Raw genomic sequence first — 19,897 nt, 5'->3', positions numbered from 1 at the left:
CCAAAATGTTTTAATTGTCATCATTTATCCTACTCTCTCAAGCCGTTTCAAACCAGAATAAGTCTCTCTCTTCTGTTGAAAATAAAAGTTATTTGGAAGACTGTGGGTAACCAAACAGTTGATGTACCCCAGGGACTTCCATAATAGTTTTTTCCTACTATGGTCAATGGGGACCAGCAACCGCCCGGTTAGCCACACTCCTCAAAATATCTTCTTTTGTGTTCAGCACAAGAAAGAAATTAATACATGTATGTAACAACATTAGAGTGAGTAAATAATGACATCATTTTTATTTTCGGGTAACTATCCCTTTAAGGACAAGCGGCAGCATGTTTACTATTAGGGCTACTGTCTCTTTAAGATCTGCCCGCGACTATATACACGCATTTGACAATCAGATTTTTTTCTTATTTTTTTCTACTGTTCACTTTAGACATAACCAACTTTGTTTATGTAAACCTTGTGTGTATTTGACAGTATTAGAGCAATAAGACTCGAAAGATAACTTAGTCCAGTAACAGGCGCTGTTAGACAGGCGTTTAGTGCATGTGCGCGTCGGCGGGTGTAACATTATTGCGCTCAGAAAAGCGCCCATTAGAACAGCACATCAGCAGCGAATGACATGTTTAACCGGCAAGGCTTTAAAGCACATGCAAATAATACATTTTTATTAACTACAGTGTCCCGTTCCTCTGCATTTCATGTGAATATACGTCGCGCTGTACAGTAGCTATGTTGAGACGGAGGCGCCAGAACTGCAAACTGATAGAATGCACGATCCTACGATATTTCTTCAAAAGCAGATCGTGGAGACATTTTAATCATAATATTTGACATAATATTTGACATAATATTTGACATAATATTTGACGGTGCCCCACGGCCCCTTAGATGTCCTGGGCCCCTGGGCAATTGCCCAGTTGCCCTAATGGTTCATCCGGCCCTGCCCCTACTTCAGAGACATGACTACTCTTTCAACCTCTAACTTAGTTACTGGTCTTAATACCAAAGCTGTGTCACTAGCATTAACTGTTTGTAAATAAGGTTGTTGTGCAATAAAACTTTGAGCTATTTTATCCACTTGCTCAATAAAATAGTGATTAAGGGCCTGTGCCACATCAATCGGGCTCTGCAGAATTGTATCATTAATCTTTAATTCAGTTGGACTTGTTTTATCAGTTTTTTTTTATCTGTCTCCATATTGTTTTTGAGTTACCAAAAACTTTTCTGTAAAGATTTGACAAGATATTTCTAAATCTATATTAGATTATACCAAATCTTCCCAATTCATATTTTTAATTGCTGCTTTAAACTCGTCTTGCTTATTTTTTGGAAGAATTCCTTATTACTGGCATGTGTAGTAAACGGGTAATGGGTAGTAATGGGACAAAAGAGATTTCACAAAAGAGATGTGTCTTCAGCAGTTTCTTAAAAATGGCTACGCAGCAGCTTGGATTGAGTTAGGCAGGTCATTCCACCAGCAGGGAACAGTCCAGGTAAAGGTGCGTGAAAGTGATTTTGTGCCTCTTATGGCGCTTTTTCATTACCAGAACCAGCTCGACTCGCCTCGTCTCGGCTTGGCTCGCGTTTCGCTCCGTTTTCCATTGCATATAGTACTTCCACAATAGTACCTGGTCGTCATAGCGCCGCGACACACACCCGCTACCCACACACACAGGACAATGGAGGAAATCGATTGTATGCTGTTTTACATAATATTAGTAATGGGTATATCACGCAATCCCTGGCAAAACTATTAAAAAATGTTGGGGTTATTCAGGATACTCCGTCTGGCGCGTGCAATAATGTCGCAGTGAATAGTGACGATTATCTCTGACCAATCAGTAGTCTGCCGTGTGTCACGTCACAGTTTAGTATCGCCTCGCTTAGAACCTCGCTAAGAACCTCGCTAAAGGTGATACGAAAAAAAGTACCTGGAAGCAGGTACCGGTACAACTTTTACACCGTGGAAAACCAAACAAAGGCGAGTCGAGTCGAGTCGAGGCGAGCCAAGGCGAGCTGGTACTGTGCAGTGGAAAAGCGCCATTTGAGTTGGCACTAGAAGGCGCCGTTCACTTGTGGAACGCAAGCTTCTGGAGGGTAAATAGGTCTGAAGTAGTGAGTCTAGGTATAGGGGTGCAGAGCCAGATCCAGTTGAGTGTCCGCTTTTGAAACCAGACTGGTTGTTGTTCAGGAGGTTGTTCTGTGCAAGAAAGGTGAGACTTGGTTGAAGAACACTTGTTCAAGTGTTTTAGCAATGAATGGAAGAAGGGATACCGTTCTGTAATTTTCTAGATGTGCTGGATATAGAGTTGGTTTCTTAAGCAGTGGGGTTACCCGAGCCTGCTTAAATGCTGTGGGAAAAGTACCAGTCTGAAGAGCGGTGTTGATTAAATGAGTGAGTATGGGTACAACTGATGAAGAAATGGATTGAAGGAGATGAGAGGGGATAGGATCAAGTGGACAGGTAGTAGGGTGATTGGAAAGGTTGAGTTTTGAGACTTCTGGTTCAGAGTGGAGAGAAGGAAGGTAGATTGTGTGTGTTAGCTGTCATTGTCTTCAGTCATTGTCTGGTTTACCTTGGATTATAAAATCAATAAACTGCACGTGGGTTCAATTTCAACTTGCCACCAGTGGACTCAATCATACTGTGTAGTATAAAAATATATTATTATTATTATTATTATTATTATGAGAGGTATTTGTGATAATTAAATCATTTTGATCCTGAATTTTTTAAGGCCAGACAAGTAGTTTAAGGCTTGGTTTGTAGGGAATTACAAACCTGCGCACATATATTCAAATGCGCATAACTATAGAATTAATTCTTAATGCGCACGTGAGCACCATCAGCGTTTCTCACAGGTTCGCATTGGGTTTAAAGTCTGTGGAGAGCGAACGATGTCGTCTTAGCGGCCTCTAATTTAATAACTAATGATCCTTGCGACGGAAGTGAATCAATCAAAACTAACTAATAACTAATTTGTGCACACGCCACAGATCCCCCCTCCCCCCTTCCGCACGTTACAATATCACATGCACACGCCTGAAGTTCGCAGGTGTGTTGGATTGTGCGAAGCGTGATGGCGGAGAGAAAATTTACTAACAAGCTTCCAATTCCTCGGTTAACAACCAGAGCTAGGAGGTCCAAAACAACCAAGGAAAAGAAAACATGGTAAGTACTCCATGGTGTTGATCGATGCTGAAGAGACGGGTGCGCGTTCACAGTGGGGGAGGGGCATGAGAGTTGTAAACATACAAAACTTTGGCTAAGTCCACTCAATCTACCAGATCTGCCGACTGCAGCTTTAATTTATGCTCAATCTACCCATTCTGTAACCCGTTCTGATGTATTTTTTATTTTTTATTTTATACTTTGACAATTTAATTACATTTCTAGAAAATGGCAAAATCAGGATAGTAAAAACTAAACTAAGCTAAAAAATAAGAAATTGAATGGAATGTAAAACAACAACAAATATTTAGTATGGCCTTGTGAGTTGCTGATTTAAATTTTCTGAAGGTTAACCTCCTCTCATTGAGCCTTTTAAAAAGAAATACTTCAGTTTCCTATTATCCTTCAGTCCTATTTTGTATGTTGCATTAATTAATCATTTTAACTGAAACAGCTGATTCATATGTTACCACATGAAGCACATTTTTCAGTTTAACTAACAAAATATTTTTTTCTTTATAGAGGATTGGATAACCTAAGCGAGAAAGCTATGTATCAGTGGCCATGAAAAACTCCCTATAAGTTTTGACCCTTTCATATAACCAATTCACATAGCTGAAAAGCTTTGTTCCCTACAGCATACAGTGCAAAGAGGAAACTGTCCTTTATATAATAGCTTTATTTTGATATAGTCTCCACTTTCACATCAACATTGCCCTGCCAACAAGTCAGTGTTCTCATTCCTCTGATTACACAAACTTTTTTTTGCAAACTAGAGCTTTTATCTCTTTAAGAAAGGCATTCATCAGAAAATGTTAATAAGCACATTGCAGAAAGAGTAATTATCAAGAGGACAGCTCACAGGAAGTGAAAGCAGAGCTATTGTCTGCATACCAAACACAGTAATGCTGAAATAGAAGGTTACCAAAGCACATCTTTCCTGGTCATTAACCTCTCCTAATTATCTGATCTACATGGCTGCATTTCTCACTCATGGAGATGGCTCAATCAGCTAATGGAGGTATGAACCTCTCACTTGCACTTTAACAGATTGTATCAGCAGGTATACATTATTGTAGTTCTTTCTTTATTTCTTTCTTTCTTTCTTTCTTTCTTTCGTGGAATACAAAATAAGTGTTTTTTTAAATGCTTGGTTACCAATATTCTTTAAAACATCAAGGCATTTCTCAAAAAATAATGTTCCACAGAAGAAAGTCAAACAGGCCTGGAATGACATGAGGGTACGTAAATAATGACAGAATTGTCATTTTTGGGTGAACTATTTATCTCACAATTGTGGGTTTAGGCCTTTTTAGGCTTTTTTCTTGGAATGACGAGATATACCTGAACCTGCGATTGCTAGTTATAAAGTCAGTCTTTTTTCTCGCAATTGCGAGTTTATATCTCACAATTCTGAAAAAAGGTGTCAAAATCACAAATTAAAAAGTAAGAATCGTGTGATAAACTCGCAATTGCAATAAAAAAGTAAGAATTGCAAGATATAAACTTTTAGACTTTTTTTCTCATGAAATCATGTGACACCAAAGACTGAATTCTTTGCCATCACACGAATAAATTACATTTTAACATATATGCAAATAGAAAACAGTTATTTTAAATTGTAATCATATTTTACAATATTCGTTTTACAATTTCGTTTTATTAATGCAGCCTTGGTGAGCATAAAAGAGACTTACAAAAACACTTACAAATCTTACAGAATTATATATTTTTGAGGAACAGCATGTAATTCCACACGGTCGATGTTTGCTAATGTAATGCATGCAATTTATTCTTAAAACAGTAGACATTGCAATGTAAGATATAAAGGCACTATGAAATATAGAGAAATGTCTTGTCTCACGAAAATATTGCAACGTTTTTTTTCCAGCTCAATCCCAGCTGGCCTCCATTTACTGTTCTGCAGCTTCACAGTAGGCAGTGTGCTGCAAAACCTACTGTTCGTTTAACGAAATATTTGTCTCCCTGACACAACCTGGGATTGCTGAGATGAAGGAAGCTTTGTGCACAGTATTTACCTTTCTAAAAACTTCCTGTGCAGACCACACACAGCCTGGAAGAGTTAGAAGCTTTTGGTTTGGCTGAAGTCCTTTGTGTTGTTCTCTAGTCCTCTAAAATCAAAGCACCAAACACAACTGAAAACCCTGTCAGTGAAAAGAGGTCACGGATCATGTAAGGAATAATTGACGACAGGCCGTTGAATTATTATAAAAAATAATGCACACCCGAGGTGGTAATGCGGTCACGACGCGAAGCGGAGTGGCCGTTACACCTCGGGTGTGCATTATTTTTTATAATAATTCAACGGCCTGGAGTCAATTATTCCGCTTATACTACAGTTACCACACCTCGAAATATTGTTCAGATGATGTATTTCAAGACGTTTGTAAAGTTTTTGTCATTAAAACGCTCTTGTATGTAGGACTAATTCCTTGCGCATCTAAACCCATGCTCCGTTGCTAATTCCAAAACGTCATTTTAGAGTTAGTAACGGAGGTTTGAGCCTCTAATAGCAGAGTAATGCTGGGGACACACTTAACGACTAGAAACATTCTCTGACTGTGAATGCAGCAGATTTTAAACACCGCTGTGAACACAGACTGAGCGCGCTGAAAACGCGTGCATGATCAGTCATAACATAAGTATCAAATTACATTCATAACCGGCCTTAGAGAGAAGCATGTGCGTCAATATTATTATTTATTTATTAATTCAATTCGTTTTAATTAATTCGTTCATTCTTTTTTTCTATTAGTGACAGTAGACTAGACTAATAAATGAAACACAAAGCCCTTTTAACAAGTATAGGCCAATCAATTTTATTTATTTGTTATATTATCTTCAATAATTACGAAAACCCGTGCAACAGGACTATCAATTTATTTAAATATTCAGTTTAATTTTCTATTGATTATGAATAGGACTGTTTACTTTATTTATTAAAATTAAACTGCATGTTTTCATTGATTGTGAAGTTAGACATTGAAAATTGCAGATCAAGCGCATGGCTGCAGCTTTTTCTTGTTATGAATTGTATCGTATTGTCCGTTATTACAGTTGACTACGCGAAGTGATATGGAACTGTAATGAGGTCAAGACCTGCCGGAACTACTTTAGCCGTGCGGTTCCCTGAAAATAATTGCACACCTCAGAACGTTCCTCAACCAATCAGATTCAAGCATTCAACGGCCCTGTAGTATAACTGGCATTTAATCACAGTTCTTATACAGAAAAGGTGAAATACAGAAAAGGTGTTTGAATCTCACATGTGAAGGTGCATAAATAATTTGGGACTATAAAAATGTGATTTTTACATGTCACTGTATTGCTGAAAAACAATTGAAGTAAAAAGATTTATAAATCACTGACAATGTGGCAGCATATTTTTGGAAAGGTAAAAAGGTTTCTCAAATTCATTCTCATGATGTTTGAAGCTTCACTGCAATTTCTCACATTTTCTACAGACAATGAGAACACAAATAACTGGGTCTCCAGGGTTTTGTGTTCAAATAAGCTCACGATTCCAATAAAATAGACTTCACAGACCATAAGCTGATCTCTTATCAGCCCTGAAAGTGGTAAACAAACTCTCATATGGCATTTTAAGCTTTATAACAAAAAAAAATGCATCCGTTTTATTAGAACTACAAAAAAGGAATGTTTGTCAGGACAAACTCTTGAGTATTGGCTTTGCAATGCCTTGTCTGAAAGTTTTTAAAAAGCCTTAACATTAGAACTAAGGGTCCCACTTTATATTAAGTGGCTTTAAGTACTATGTACTTACATTGAAATTAATAATTTGATACAATGGACTTATTGTGTACATACATGTTTTTACATAGTACTTATATTTTTAAAATACCTGCATGTAATTACAGCTGTAATTAATGTATGTAATTACAGCTGTAATTAATGTATGTAATTACATTTGTAATTACACAGTTGACCCTTCCCTTACACCTTAACCCACCCTTAAACTTAACCATACCAGCACACCTGTCCCTAACCTTACCCGTATCACACCTCATAGCTGTTACGGAAGCAGACGGACAACCAGGTAAGCAGTGATGTAATGTTTATTTATAACAGCAGAGTGTGAAGATGATTCAACGTGCAGTATATGGTGAGTTTCAGAGTTCAGAAGTGCAGAGTTCTTGAGTGCAATACGTGAATGAATAATGGTAGATTCTTTTGCAGGAATGGCGGGATGAGACTTTAGAATGTATATGATCTTCGTATGAAGAGGATGACCGGCTGACAGCTCACACTCACGCACCACTGGATGGGACAGACAGGCTTACGGCTCGCACACCACTCGAGATGAGATCTGGACGGACAGGGGTAGACTGGAATCGTTGTAGAGAGCTGGTAAGTAAACACAGGTAAGTTTAGTAGTGAAACTCGCAGAGAGAAGCACTATGTGTCCGCTTCGAATTAACGAGCCCGGACAATGAGAGGTGCGTGAGGTGTGCTTATGAAGCAGTGGTGATTGATGGGGTGCAGGTGTGTCTTGTTAAAACTCAGGTGACTGTGATCGCTGGGTGATAGTGGTGGAAGAACCTGGCCAATCCGTGACATTACCCCCCTCCCCAGGGCCCGCTCCCGAGGGCCGAAGTCTCCGACGTCGTGGTGGTCTTCCTCGTCCACGAGGTCCAGGGTACTGAGGATGACTGGAATGGAACTCTTCCATGAGCGTGGGATCTAGGATGTCGACTCTTGGGATCCATGATCTCTCCTCTGGTCTGTATCCTTCCCAATCGACGAGATATTCCAGTTGACCACCACGACGTCGGGACTGCAGGATTTCACGAACGGAGTAGATGGACCCTTCTTCCAGCATCAAAGGGGGAGGAGGTTCCTCTTCTTGGCCAGGTTCTGTGGAGGGAACAAGAGGTTCGTGAAAGGGTTTGAGTAAGGAGACGTGAAATGTGGGATGAATTCTGTACTGTGGTGGTAGTTGGAGTTTGAAAGTGACGGGATTGACCTGTTCCAGGATGGTAAAGGGGCCAACAAACCTGGGACTCAGTTTTTTGGAGGGCAGTCGCATACGAATATCGCGAGTTGATAGCCAAACCTTGTCTCCTGGAACGTAGACTGGACCTGAAATCCTCCTCCGGTCAGCGACTGTTTTGGATCTGCGAACTGCCCTCTGCAGATGATGGTGAGCTTCGTCCCAAACTCTCTCGCTCTCCCGGAACCAGTAATCCACTGCGGGGACCTCAGATGGTTCACCATCCCAGGGAAATAGAGGAGGTTGGAATCCGAGAACACACTGGAATGGTGTGAGGCCTGTCGTGGGTTGCCGCAGTGAATTTTGGGCATACTCCGCCCAGCCCAGAAACTGGTTCCAGGAGTTCTGGTGGCCGTTGCAGAAGGTCCTGAGGAACCGCCCCACTTCCTGGATCTTCCTCTCCGTCTGGCCGTTGGTCTGAGGGTGGTAGCCAGAGGAGAGGCTGACTGTCACACCTAGGAGCTTGAAAAACGATTTCCATACTCGGGAAATGAACTGGGGTCCCCTGTCTGACACAATGTCTTCTGGGATCCCATAATATCGAAAGACATGATTGAAGAGAAGTTCGGCGGTTTCCAGGGCAGTGGGAAGACCTCTTAATGGTAATAGTCTGCAGAACTTAGAGAATCGATCTACGATGACGAAGATACAGGTGTTTCCATCCGATGACGGTAGATCGGTCATGAAGTCAACTCCTAGGTGTGACCAGGGGCGGTTAGGAATTAGCAAGGGATGGAGCTTTCCTGCAGGAAGATGTCTGGGACTTTTGGACATGGCACACTCCTTACAGCCTTGAACATACCTTTTCACATCCCTTGCCATACCTGGCCACCAGAAGCGCTCGGATAGCAGCGAGAGAGTGTTGTTGGCCCCGGGATGTCCAGTGCCCAGAGAGGTATGAATGGTGTGAATGAGATCTACCCGTTGTGTCCTAGGGATGAACTGTCGATCAGGTGGACAGCCCGGCGGGGAGCGAGGATCAGGAGTGGCGACGGCTGAAGGAGCAGACCATTCAATGGGACTAATGACGATATCTTCGGGTAGAATGTTGGTGGATAACTCGGGAGTCTCTGGAGATTCATGTAGTCTGGACAAAGCATCGGCACGAACATTCTTAGGACCAGGACGGTAGGTAATGGTGAAGTGGAATCTCGAGAAGAATAATGACCATCTGGCCTGACGGGGACAAAGACGTTTTGCATCACGGAGGTACTGGAGATTTTTATGGTCTGTGATGACTTGGAATGGGTGGATGGCACCCTCCAGCCAATGTCGCCACTCCTCCAGGGCAAGCTTGATGGCCAGGAGTTCACGGTTGCCGATGTCGTAATTCCTCTCCGCCGGGCTGAGCTTCCGAGAGAAGTAGGCACATGGATGAAGTAATTTCGGTGTCCCATGAAGTTGAGAAAGGACGGCTCCTACTCCGGAGGTTGAGGCGTCCACCTCCACGACGAAAGGAAGCTCAGGATCTGGGTGCGTCAGGAGAGGTGCTTGTGTGAAGGCAGATTTGAGGGATTGGAAGGCTGCGGCCGCTTCAGGAGTCCAGAGGAGACTTTTGGGTTTACCTTTGAGCAAGTTGGTGAGTGGAGTGGTGATGATGCTGTAACCTCGTATGAAACGTCTGTAAAAGTTGGCAAAACCAAGGAATCTCTGGAGTTCTTTGATCGTGGTGGGTTCTGGCCAGGTGGTTACAGCTGTGACCTTCCTCTCATCCATGCGGACCCCCTGACGGTCAATGAGGTATCCTAGGAACTGAACTGATGGGAGATGAAAAGAACATTTCTCGGCCTTCAGGAAGAGATGATGAGCTCTGAGTGTGTGAAGGACCTCCGCAACATGGTGGCGATGTTCGACTTCACTCCGGGAGTAGATGAGGATGTCATCTATATAGACGACCACGAAGCGATGCAAGAACTCCCGGAGGACCTCATGAATGAAGTTTTGAAACACGGAAGGGGCGTTGACCAGACCATAGGGCATAACCAGATATTCATAGTGGCCAGTAGGGGTCACAAAAGCGGTCTTCATTCATCCCCTTCTCGTATTCTCACCAGGTTGTAAGCGCTGCGGAGGTCCAACTTCGTGAAGATGTTTGCTGAACGGAGTTGTTCGAGAGCCGCAGGGACGAGAGGAAGGGGATATTTGAATTTGACGGTACCTTGGTTTAGGGTCCGGTAATCAATGCATGGCCGCAGCCCTCCATCCTTCTTGGCCACAAAGAAGAAGCTGGATGCTGCGGGAGATGTAGAATGCCGAATGTACCCTTGGTCGAGAGCTTCTTGAATGTACTCCTCCATGGCCTTGGTCTCAGGAAGTGACAACGGGTAGATCTTACCTCTGGGCAAAGGAGCATCATGAATCAGGTCTATGGCGCAGTCCCATGGCCGATGAGGTGGTAGCTGGGAAGCTCTCTTGGGGCAGAAGATGTCTTGGAAAGATGAGTAGATATCAGGAATCTTCGTGGACTGTTTCTCGAGTGGACTTTCGACTGATGTGACATAGACTGGAACAGGATTCAGAACAGGACGTGGAAGAACTGGAAAACATCTTGCTGAGCAGTCCTTGCCCCACTTCATCACTTCCCCGGAGCCCCAAGAGATGATGGGATCATGCTTCACCAGCCACGGCCGCCCCAGTATAATATCCGCATTGGCCCCCTCCAGAACCAGCAGCTGGATATCCTCTTGGTGTAGTGCTCCGACTTGAAGTGTAATGGGTTCACATTTCCGGTGAATACGTGGGCGTGCAGTGATGAACTTGGTTATGGGTTGGATCTGGTAAACATTGGACGAGGCTTCGGTACGGAGCTGGAGCTGGCGACAGAGGGTCCCCGAGATGAAATTTCCTGCTGACCCGGAGTCGATGAGAGCGGAAACTGAAACAGAGGATGTTTGGGTGGTTAACTGGACACAAGAGGTGAGTGGATGCATTCTTTCTTCATCAATATGGAATACACTCACCGATGTTCGCATGGGACGGGTTGGACAGTTCAACCGAACATGCCCACTGGCTCCACAATACATGCAGAGACCCCTGGTCAGCCTCCTCTGTCGCTCAGCAGCGGTAAGTTTACCAGACTCTATTATCATGGGCTCTGGTTCTGGAAGACTGGCGGTTTCAGATGGACGAAACAGTGCAGTAGAGTTAGAATGGGACTGATAAGACTGTGTACGGTCTGAGCACCTGATGGATTGTAGAATGAACTTTTCGAGCCCCATATTATCATCCAAGGCGGCCAGCTGTAGACGGAGTTGAGGTGTGAGACCAAGCCGGTAGGTGGTCAGTAAAGACCGCTCGTTCCATCCACTGGCTGCCGCTAGAGTGCGAAAGCGAAGGGCATATTCATGAGTAGACATCTTTCCTTGAGACAAATGATAGAGTTGCTCACCGGCAGATATCTCTCCATCGGTTCGGTCGAATACTTCTTTGAAGTGGGAAACAAAGGCTTGAATAGAACTAATGGCAGGACCAGCTTGCTTCCAAATCGTTTCAGCCCATTGGAGAGCTGGACCGGTGAGAAGAGATGTAATGAATGCTATTTTAGACTGGTCAGTGGGATATAAGGTGGGCTGCATGGTGAATATGAGAGAGCATTGAAGCAAAAATCCGTTGCACTCCTCCGCCCCGCCAGAGTAGGGCGCTGGTCGGGCCATGGGACTGGAAGACGCGGCGGCCGAAGAAACGCCCGGCGGCGGCGGCGGCGGCGCCGGTGGTGCGGAAGTCGCGATGGCAGGAGAAGATGTTAATAATACCCTCTTCAATGAATCCACCAGCTCTTGAAAGGGATCTGGAACACTCATGCTGTCGCTGTCTTTTGGTCCGGGCTAACTGTTACGGAAGCAGACGGACAACCAGGTAAGCAGTGATGTAATGTTTATTTATAACAGCAGAGTGTGAAGATGATTCAACGTGCAGTATATGGTGAGTTTCAGAGTTCAGAAGTGCAGAGTTCTTGAGTGCAATACGTGAATGAATAATGGTAGATTCTTTTGCAGGAATGGCGGGATGAGACTTTAGAATGTATATGATCTTCGTATGAAGAGGATGACCGGCTGACAGCTCACACTCACGCACCACTGGATGGGACAGACAGGCTTACGGCTCGCACACCACTCGAGATGAGATCTGGACGAACAGGGGTAGACTGGAATCGTTGTAGAGAACTGGTAAGTAAACACAGGTAAGTTTAGTAGTGAAACTCGCAGAGAGAAGCACTATGTGTCCGCTTCGAATTAACGAGCCCGGACAATGAGAGGTGCGTGAGGTGTGCTTATGAAGCAGTGGTGATTGATGGGGTGCAGGTGTGTCTTGTTAAAACTCAGGTGACTGTGATCGCTGGGTGATAGTGGTGGAAGAACCTGGCCAATCCGTGACAATAGCAGCAAAAGTGTTTTACAATAAAACTTGAACACAATAAGTACATTGTACTTATTTTTTCGATGTAAGTACATAGTACTTAAAGCCACTTAATATAAAGTGGGACCAAACTAAGTGTGTTCACGCCTTGTCTTAATAACATTACATTTACATTTTAGGATGCTTTTATCCAAACCAACTTACAAATGAAGAGAGCAATTACAAATAATTATAATTATACTAAAAATGAATTATATAACACAATGAATTATATAATATAATAATTAATTATAAATAATAATTATATTGTATTCATTATTTATTTATTATAATCATCAATAATAATATAATTGATTAATTATATTATATTAATAATAATAACAGAAACATGTCCTCTTTTTGTACCTGAAAAAAATTATAGATCGCTAAATATGTCCAGGATTCGGCTTTTGCTTTATGTCACCATTCATTATGTTTACATACACACCTTTTGTTTCAATCGGGCTGAATTCATTTCGATTGATGAATCTGAATGTACTGTTTACACAAACGCTAAACAACTGATCAGGGGCCTATACCATGAAGCCGGTTTAGGTGGCTAGCCAGGTATGTTTCAGTTTAGTTTGCCAACCCTGGGTTTTAGCCACCATGAAAGTGGTTTGGCTTTTAGCAGTGTTAATCACCATAGTAACTTACGCTCCACGGCAAACCTGGTCCGGGGCAGGTTATGTTCCAGGTAAGAGGTTGCAAACCGAACTTGGACAAATAAGCAGTGAGCAAAGTGACAAATATCTGATGTGATCAAGTTACTCCACCTGTCTCTACTGCAAATATATAAAGGGAATATAAATACGCTTTAGATTAATAAAATGACTACGTGAGCTTAAAAGTTCAATTCTCTCTGTATAACTGTATAAACTAACTTCACGACTTTTACTTGCACTGATATAAAAATAATTTTTCTTTCAGTTGTCCTCTTTCATAGACAGCTATTTTCTTCTCGCTGTGTAAATTTGTTTAAATTCTTAAAATTCTTATTGTTTTTCAATCTCGTAATATTCTGCAAAAATAAGAAGTGAATCGCATTTCTTCTCTCACAAGAAATGAATCGCAGTTTTCTCAGCATGTGATTGGCTGTTCGCTACTGATGTTACACAAACTCCTAAACTCAGGATCAAAGCCTGGGTTGATAGAAAAAGTTGATGATCAGCATCATGGTACCAACAAAGCCTGGTTGGATTGGTTTGGTTTTGTCAACTCGAAACTAATCCTGTAACCCTGAGTTTGTTGAACAGCGTAAAAAAAAAGCCCAAATGTAAATTCACAGATGTGAATCTTCCTGTGTTTGCTGTTTTCGTCTCGGTCGGGATCCGTGTGAAGCAGAATGCATGACCTGCAAAGCTGGCACGTAGCCTACGTGTCATAAAGGTGCTAGTTGACAAAGCCCACACAAGGAAAGTATACAAGACAACATCTGGACGACTGAAATAATTTTTTACTGAAATAGTGGGTTTTCTTATGGCAACTGACTTTTTTTATTTTATTTTAACCACTGGTCATGAAAAGAAACGTAATTGTAAAAGGTGTTAAAAGCTAAACTATTTTTTTATTTGTTTATCATTATTCTATATTATTGCGGGACAAAAGTTTAATGGAAAGAATGTATTACTTTATATATTAAAGTTCAATAACATAGTCGCAAGGTTGTGAATGCATTTGTCAAGCATTTGTTGAAGCATTAAACCCCCAATTTACCTCTTGTATTCAACTTAATGGGAATGTTAGCAAAAAGGTTCTAAGAACATATTTTTGTTAGCGGGGTAACACACTTGTAGAGGGGGTTTATGGAATTTTCATGTGTTGGCAATATTCTATTTGGAAGCCAAAGCATCTTAAACTAAATGTTTAATAGCAAAAAGAGAGCACAAGGCATTTTGTTTTCAGAGATTTTCATGGAAGACTAAATGCGATTATTGCACACTGGGATGAGGACAAACATGGCGCTTAAGGCTTGTTTACCCAGTGTCTTCGGCAAAGTGATTCATTAGTTAGATGACACAAGAGCTGTCAGCGTGCAGTACATTGGATAAATAGTAGATTGTAGATGTGATGGCACCGACCAGATTGTGAGAAAATGCCTGTCTGTTGTCTATTCTTCACTGCGATTACTATTCCCATGCTTGAATGAAGTATGCTTGTTTCTCATGCATTGCTTTCATTTAAATCGGTTGTATTTGACAAATGAAAACATGCAATGTGCAAACTGATGCCAGAAATCAGGATATGCTGCCACCCAGCTGATAAAATATGTTCTAAGAACATTACGTTATGGAAACATTATTTCTGAATGTTCACAGAACGTTCTATCGTCCAGTTTTTTAAATGTTTTGTTTATGCAAAGGTTAGCAAAAACGTGAATGATATTATCCTTTTACAAACATTATGTCAATGTGTTGTTGTTTTTTTGTGTTTTTTGGATGTTGAACGTTTTGAAACAAGTAGTTGCTTTAAGTAGTAGCCTAGTAAAGTTTAAAAATGTTAGATCAGTGGTTCTCAACCATTTTTACCCCAAGCCACCCCTCCTCTCCGAATCAATGCAAGTAGCCTATTCTTTTTTGCAAACATACTTTGCAGACCTTCTTTACAACTTAAAAGTAGCCTACTTACTCTGCTCAGTTATAGGCTATTCAACAAATAAGCACAGCAACCTGTGGAAGACCACAAGACCACAGGGAGATGCCAAAGGACTGAATATAGCTATAGCTAGCTACTACTATACGGATAAATACAGAATTATTAAACACCAAAATACAAATAAAAAAATAAAAACTTTTTGAATGTGTGGAAACTCACCAATCTGAAGGTGGGTCGATGTCATCAGTGAACAGTTCCTCTGTCAGAAGAACAAGCAAGCAATCGTGTCTATGGAGCGTCTGATGTCGTGTAGTTACATTAACACCACTGATCCTCACAAACTTCTCTAAAACATGCTTCTTCGTCGATCATCCGTTATAAAACAACCACAGGCGGCAGGCCTGCCCTACATCCATTTGAACAACTACGACGACTCCTGTATTTCACCTAATCGTCTTTACCTTCATTACAATCGCCATCCATTCAAACTTTATCAGGGACACACTGGTCTTCTTTATCCAACTGAAGATGTACAGTATAAATTCCTCATGAAGCCGTTCTTGGGTGTTTTGATTGTTGAGCTGCCGTTCAGTCTGTAGGCTATTTCACACAGCGCCATGAGAAACAGCTTGGGCTGCTCCGAAACAATCACAGAATACGCACGAGAGAGGTGGTGCTTTTATTTTATTAATTTATCTTTTTTTTATTTAACACATTGATAATAAAACTAATGAATTATATTAATAGCCTACATTTAAATTATTTTTAAGTTATCTCGCGGCCACCTGGGAGGATCACTGAGGCCCCCTAGTGGGTCGCATCCCACAGGTTGAAAAAGATGAATGTCCAACTAAATCAATAGAAATTCCATGAATGATGTAAAAAATAACGTTTTTGTGCTGACATTTTTAAAACGTTATTAAAGATCACATACGGTTGATTAAAGATACACATACGGTAAAGATCACATACTTATCCCACATAAGGTTGAGATTCGAAAATTGAGGTCAGGAATCATGCTGCTACTTGTTAAAAAATTTACATTTTAATTCCGCTTATCGATTCCAGTGTGCACATTTTTAATGTGATTTTAAACCATTCAAGCGCAAGAAGATGCCAAAGAGAACTCAATTCAAAGAGAAATTCACTCACTGATCTTGACTGAAAAACTTTTGTAACTTTAATAACTATCTATATTTTATTTACAAAGTGAAGACTTTGCAGTGTTATTTTACATTAGATTTAAATACACTGATTTAAATTTCTTTACCCAAATACCTGGAACAAAAAACTAAAACACTGTTTGTTTCATTTCATTTGTATCTTTCAGTTGTATTCATTTTGCTATTGCTAATTAGCTTATTTGTTCTTATTTTATTTCTGACTGTTTACTTTAATAATGTTTAATATTTACATTAGTTTTTGCTGTGGTATTTTTGTTAATGCCATAGGCAAAAATTCCTTGTGTTCTTTAGGCTGCTGATTTTTGTTCCTGGTATTCACCTAAGAAATGTTTTGAAAAAAAGAAACACAATATATGTTTGATATCTAAATGTTTGATTTTACCTTGTTGAAATCAAAACTGGAAATCAATAAGAATCTGAAACAATCAGTAGAATCGGAATCGCTAAATTAAAATGATACTCTATGAACAAACATACTAAGAACATTTGTTCATGTATTGTTTGTAGACTAAAACCATCTTGTACATCCTGTCCATCCGTTACACCTGTCCATTTACATCGTGTGAATCTGCTCCATGTGAATCCATGAACTTCATGACATTTGAATTAGCCAAGACTTAACCATCCTGAACTTAAAATAAAAGAGAGCAAATGACTGGTATTTGTCCCGTGTTTTAATCAGACACGCCATCAAGTTTCTGCAACTCCAACAAACTTAGGCTGTATTTAACATCTGATATCCAACACAAAGAGAAAAAAAAAGTACAAATCCACTTCTGCTTGTGTTGACAGAAATCTGACATTTTGAAACCGTGCATCAAAAACGAGCAAAGCAGCATTCCACAGCTCTGAGTGAGCTCTAAGCAAACTAGGTGACAGTAAGTGATGTTTTTGTTCTAGGTGACAAGACCGCAATGAACTCTGAAATACTCTGAGACATTCTGCTCCTGATAATCTGTGAAAAGTACTTCAAAAGCTGCCATCTGCCATCTTATTGTGTGACATCTAAAATGAAGTCCCTCCATTTAAGAGATCCTCAATAGATGCAAATTATGGCACATTCTGGAAATTGAAACTCAGAAATAAACATCGAGGACAGTATGACTGATTGGCCCATTTTGAAGACGAGAAGCCTGTTTGTAGGCCTACGCTGCATCACATTCAAACAAAGGCGCAGCTTTGTTTTCATCGCGATCCGTGCCTTGTATGTGCATATAATGATGTTGCTTCTCCTAAACTACCTGGAATTATGGTTCAATTAAATGCAGTCATTTTGTGCCAGAGAGGGTTCTCGTTGCATTGGGATGAAACCCTACTTCTAAACCTGTGCTCTGGGTCGCAGCCTCTGTTCAGTATTCAGTGAAATAATCAGCATGTTTCAGACTTCCTCTGGATCCTGCTCCCGGACTGAAAAGGATGGAAACTTGCCTGTTTTCCCCTGTGTCCCCTCATTATGCCTCAGCTCCAGATGCCATAATTCTACCTTATACCTCCTGGAGTCTATGTTCTCAATCTCCCAGCGGACAACAGCCTTGGCAAGGTTTGCGCAGGTGTGTGTGTGTGTGTGTGTGAAAAACTTTTGAAAAATATCATTCAAACCTGCACATCTGGCATGGGCATCAACAAGAAAGCTCCTCTTGCACTGAATTTCATTGACTTCATAATTTAACATTTTATAAACTAAAGGTATCTTAGGTGTGTGCAACTCTATCTCTGGAGGGATAATCAGAATGATGAGTGTAACAAACACACCTCTGGCTTGGGAGGATTCAGGGACTGTCACTGTTTGAGACACACACACATGATGATGAAATAATTGGTGCAAATTTGTAAGGAATATATCATATGCATGGACATCAGCGTGCTTCCTTGAGTTAACTGCTGCATCCCAATTCGCACACTATCCCTTCTAACTATATTCTAAATTAAAATGAGTGTCCCCAAATCATAGTAGGCTATGTCAAAATGAGTAGCCTATCCAAAGATAAGATAGGCTGGCTGGTCTTTTCCGGTTAGAATCCGAAGTGCAGATCCGTGCACACTCTTAACATCCAAGTGTGAGTCCGACGGTAGAGAGGTTTAGATAAAGGGGTTTTGAGTGATTAATAATCAGTATATCTAACCATTGTGAACTTTTTTAAAGATACGTTGGGTCATTAACTTTAAAGGGCATCATTATGCAAATTGCAAACACGCGAGGAAAGTCACTGCATGAAAGACCCACGACTGGCAGATCAACGTGAAACTACATTTCTCTCCAAAACGGTATGACATTAAATTGCATTGAATATGGAGGATTTTAACTGTGACAAGATGATTGACAGGGCAGTTTAAACGGTGACAGGATGCACAACTGAATGTGACTTCACGCAGGGCCGTTTGAAGGAATTTGGGGGCCCCAAAAAAATGGACATGGAGCATTCCCCCCCCCCCCCCCCCCCCTTTATTACATCATGTTTAATAATTAACAGTTTATTGTAACACACATTATATCTATCATATAATATATTGGGTATCGGGTAATGATTAAAAAATGTTTGTAACCATTGTTTTAAACATCTATAAACATTAGACGGACCAGATATTCCTAACACTTTGTTAAGGGTTACTAGTTGGTTTGTAAACTGTCTATAAACATTATCTGGAAGGTTATTATAAAGTTGTGACAGATGACTATAATACCTTGTTAAATAGTTAATAAACAGTACCAGTAAAACACGTGGGTTGTCCTGATACTGTACTTTAAAATGTAACAGTGTAAAAATTGCCACACAGAATAAAGTAACTGTTCAAGGTCCATTGGTAACTTATAAAAATAATGTCATATTTGCGTAAACTGTTACTACCGTATATCACACGACACTAGCACGATAAGCTATGAAAAAATCATGTTCCTCTGCCTCTTTCTGGATACTGTTTATAGATGGGTAAAAAGACTGTTTGCTAATTGTTAAATGACAATTAACTAAAGATTAAATAACTAACAATTTACCATCTATTAATGATGGTTATTATAAAGTGTTACCGAAAAGATATGTTAGCATTTCCATATTTTGATATTAGAAGGGAAGGGATGCAGCTGCTTTCACAACTAGGCCTACTACCAATGCTTAAAATCATCCCAAGCTAATTTAATGTCATGTCATTAAATACGATAAACAGTGATTCTGGAACAAATCTTCCTTATCCCGTTAAAAAACACATTACAGCAAAAAAAAAAAGTTGCACTAACTGACGTTACCAGCAGCATTTGCCGTCAGGCAGGTAGCTAACATAAACATATTTTTGCTAGCCTACCTGCTGCAAAATTACACCACTTGTACAAGACAAGTAGAGCTATTTTATCCAGTGTAATTTATCACTTACCACTATCTTGTTTTTCTTTTTCTTTTCTGGCTTCCTGAAGCATAATTCCGCTTCATTATGACTACCGAGGAGGTTTTGTATTTTGCCGGCCGCAGAGATCGCGTGGTTGGCTGGCTGCTGTCAGCGAGAGGGGCCCTCTTGAGGGGTATC

The 19,897-nt window shown here is 40.7% G+C and overlaps 1 long non-coding RNA gene across 1 annotated transcript in view; it reads right to left on the bottom strand.

Moving 5' to 3' along the window:
• LOC306995702 overlaps positions 1-15,481 on the bottom strand; it is a 43,739-nt gene extending 28,258 nt beyond the window's left edge. The window contains exon 1 of the long non-coding RNA XR_013796915.1: positions 15,417-15,481. This is a non-coding gene — a long non-coding RNA (uncharacterized lncRNA). The remainder of the gene's footprint in view (positions 1-15,416) is intronic.
• Positions 15,482-19,897: the final 4,416 nt, after the last annotated feature.

Source organism: Phoxinus phoxinus, assembly GCF_949152265.1.
Source record: "Phoxinus phoxinus genome assembly, chromosome: 3".
Classification (NCBI taxonomy): domain Eukaryota; kingdom Metazoa; phylum Chordata; class Actinopteri; order Cypriniformes; family Leuciscidae; genus Phoxinus; species Phoxinus phoxinus.
This window is presented reverse-complemented; position numbering and strand designations above follow the sequence as displayed.